Source organism: Lottia gigantea (assembly GCF_000327385.1).
Source record: "Lottia gigantea unplaced genomic scaffold LOTGIsca_221, whole genome shotgun sequence".
Taxonomy (NCBI): Eukaryota; Metazoa; Mollusca; class Gastropoda; family Lottiidae; genus Lottia; species Lottia gigantea.
In genome coordinates, this window is record NW_008708566.1 from 98,429 (window position 1) to 103,017 (window position 4,589).

Consider the following 4,589-nt stretch of genomic DNA (forward strand, 5'->3'; position numbering starts at 1 on the left):
GTGTTCTTGACGTACTGAAAATAAAATAATAATATAACAATAAACGCCATGGTTCAACATTTTGATTTGAGTCTTGAATATATGTAAATAATCTTGGGTAAAACAACACAAAACACCCATAATTCCCCTAAAAATACCTCAAACTAGGAATTTGACTTTCTATTTTTATATAAGTTTATGATTTTTCTATATAATATAGCAGAGTCTCAAGTAATGTCAAATCATTATTTTAACTTTCAAACACAGATAATTCCAGACACACATAGATTTGAAGGCTAAAATGAAAATAGAAATGATAATTTATCATTAACTACAGATCAAAGAGAAATTATCTGTACTGGACAGAAGAGACTATAGACAATATATTACCAGTGATTTCTACAGTATTCTCTTACTATCAAAATAATATTTGAAATAATCAATTATCAAATTCTATCATCCATTCAATTTAAGTTACATTTTCTCCATTGTACCTGTTAACAAGTAGTAATCTCTTCTACATAGTTTCCCTTCAGTACATAACATACCCACAATAAACTATAATAACAGATCAAAACAAGAATATACTTCTATAACATATAACATACCCACAATAAACTATAATAACTGATCAAAACAAGAATATACTTCTATAACACATAACATACCCACAATAAACTATAATAACTGATCAAAACAAGAATATACTTCTATAACACATAACATACCCACAATAAACTATAATAACTGATCAAAACAAGAATATACTTCTATAACACATAACATACCCACAATAAACTATACTAACAGATCAAAACAAGAATATACTTCTATAACACATAACATACCCACAATAAACTATAATAACTGATCAAAACAAGAATATACTTCTATAACACATATCATACCCACAATAAACTATAATAACTGATCAAAACTAGAATATACTTCTATAACACATAACATACCCACAATAAACTATAATAACTGATCAAAACAAGAATATACTTCTATAACACATAACATACCCACAATAAACTATAATAACTGATCAAAACTAGAATATACTTCTATAACACATAACATACCCACAATAACCTATAATAACTGATCAAAACAAGAATATACTTCTATAACACATAACACACCCACAATAAACTATAATAACTGATCAAAACAAGAATATACTTCTATGATACAAAATTAACCCATGGAATTAAGAATTTTGGTATGTTTTTATAGTATTTACAGGGTTTCACATTATTAATTGATTATTTATCAGTAGTTTGCCATCGATAATCAATCTCAATTTCCTTATGGATACCCAGCCCTATTCAGTACCTATTTACAGCTGGATTGACTGGAAAAATAAGAAAATTTGTCTATGAAATATTAATATATCTATAGTATGTCTTGTATTTATTATAATATTGGTTGGTGTATCTGCTGTCAGTCTAGGTAGAATTTGAATGAATGAATGAATGAATGATTCAATGTTTAAATGTGTTATATTCTATAATAATAGGTGTAATTAATTATATATTGTTTGTACTAGATGATCTTAATGAATCACCTACTACTTTCTACTTAATGATAAAACAGATATAGACACTAGAAGCTAGCATTCATGTGTTTCCACTGAGCAAAGTTCAGGTATTAAAAACCTGTCTTTTTGTAATTGGCAATTTGTCAGGGGTCAAATGAAAGCCTACCTTATCTCATTCAGTATTAGGAGGTGTACTGGTCTCATTACATTTCTTACTGGTCTGAACAGTAGTCTTGTACATCAAGAATTCTCAATAATGTACAACTTTGTGATCAAGGTTAGTTGTTCAATAGTTCAGGAATCAGTTAGACTCAGTGTAAACCCAATGCGTTTGGCAATAAAACTGGCTCTAAGTTAGTTTAGATCTAGCTTTATAATTCTCAGTGGAAACATGGTTAAAGATAGAAAGATAGAAAGATGGGTGATTAACTGTGGTTCTATAATTGTTCTTAATTACCCATACATATTATACTTTATCACCTTTATAAATCTCTAGATATTTTCTTATATATAATACAACATTGATACTAATATACTGTTGTTTTTATACTAGGTTATCAGAATAAACATAAAGAATGATTCTACAATTAACAGTAATTATTAATTATATATTATTTATACTCTATCACCTTTATAAATCTCTAGATATTTTCTTATATATAATACAACATTGATACTAATATACTGTTGTTTTTATACTAGGTTATCAGAATAAACATAAAGAATGATTCTACAATTAACAGTAATTATTAATTATATATTACTTATACTCTATCACCTTTATAAATCTCTAGATATTTTCTTATATATAATACAACATTGATACTAATATACTGTTGTTTTTATACTAGGTTATCAGAATAAACATAAAGAATGATTCTACAATTAACAGTAATTATTAATTATATATTATTTGTACTCTATCACCTTTATAAATCTCTAGATATTTTCTTAGAGAAAAAAATCTGCGTGCCCACACCTTTACATTGATACACTGTCATTTTCACACTCCAATAACAATATGAACATTGTTTTAAGTTCTGTCTTAATATTTCTAGATAGACTGAGAGATAGAATGAATGAATATGATGTCATAATAATTATGTACAGGTATTGTTTGTACTCTATCACCTTAACGAGTCACCAGACATTATGTTATAATATAAGATATAGGTACTAATTGACAGTTGATTGTAAAGATATTAATAATTATAACAACGTTAGAAATGATGTAGAATTAAAAGAGGAGATTACACCTTCACATCTATTTTATTTTCAATATAAACAACAAGCAACCAGATAAAGACAGTAAATAAGGTCGTTAAGAGAGAGTGTGGGTGAGAGAGAGTGGGGGTGAGAGAGGGTTGGGTGAGAGAGATTGGGGGTGAGAGAGAGTGGGGGTGAGAGAGATTAGGGATGAGAGAGATTGGGGGTGAGAGAGAGTTGGGTGAGAGAGATTGGGGGTGAGAGAGATTAGGGGTGAGAGAGAAAGGGTGTGAGAGAGAGTTGGGTGAGAGAGATTGGGGGTGAGAGAGAGTGGGGGTGAGAGAGAGTGGAGGTGAGAGAGATTGGGGGTGAAATGAAGTAGCCTCTTTATTTCCACTATCATTCTATGATTAATATATCTGTACCTAGAGACCTTTGGTGTAATAGAGATGAGCAAAACCATACAGTGTGTAAGAGGGAAATGATGCCCAGTTTTAGCTGAATCTATTCCTCTAACCAATTACAATTTATTGAAAAATACAGAACTATGAATTGAAAAAATAAAGACATGTTTACTGTAGACTGTGAATTGTACCAAATCAACTTGAAGGTGTAGGTAGAGTAGTAAAATGTTATAGTAAAACACAGTGTGAGTATATAGATCTATATAGGTAGATATAATAGTATGTTGACTGTAGACCAGTAATATGATAGGATAAATAGACTAGTATAGAAAATATATCTACTCTTACTGTTTATATAAATATAATTCTCTAGCTTCAACTTGAAACTCTAACCTACAATCTATTAGTTTTACCAGGAAGAAACTGACCATTTTTGAGATGACATGACAGGTATACAGGTGTTTGAAGAGCTCTAGGTATGTCACTAAGAACCAATGGTTCAATGTTTTTAATCAATGTTTGATTTTTAACAAACCTGGTGACAGAGCTCTTTAACAAAGTTACCTGATGGTATTAGGAATAGGAAACGAGTTGTTAATTTAAACTCTACAGACTTGTTAAAGAGATTGTAAAGATGTATCAGAGACACTGATAGTATTGATTTACATCATTCTAATTTTCAATCAGATGTCTATTGTTCTTGTAATTCCACTAAAACTAACGTGTTTTATGACGTCATTAGAGGGGAGCTAACGGAAGCTACTATTGATATCTATGCAGTTCCCCTCTAGTGAAAACCTTTTTACAATCCCGTTAAGATGGCAAAGATAATATTTAGAAGATTACATCCCTTCAATACCAGTCTAATATAATAAGTGGTGGAATAAGACTGGATTCTGTTGTCTGTACTACACCAGAACAATACTCTAGAAATATATTCTATCTACTTAGACATATTGGTCAGGTTAATACCCACCACTAATCTCAGGATTCTACAAGACATTCCCCATTAGTATTTGATTTGACTTGTGATTTTGGTGGATAAATGAAGATGAATCCAAGATTTGTAAGAAAACTTTGTTGTTTAAATTGCAAACTGTTTAATAATATCTAACCTTGCCATAGTGACACCAAAAAACATGAAAATTGGAATGGTGTAAATCAATGCTATCAGTGTTCCTGGTAAACACAAAAGTTAAGAAAATCTCTTGAATACAGTCACTTTAAGTAATGATATGACAGTGTCAGTGAAAGGCAACTCAATGTTCATTAACTGAATAAATGTATCCAACATCAAGACCAATTCTATCCTGTATAGCCCTGAAGATATCAGTTAAGTCTGTTGATACAAAGTGGTGATAAAACTAGAATTAATTGAAGCCAAATGTAGACAATGGTGGACCATCCACAGTCTATTTATTTTATCATTCTTTCTGTATTATTGCCAGGCCTCT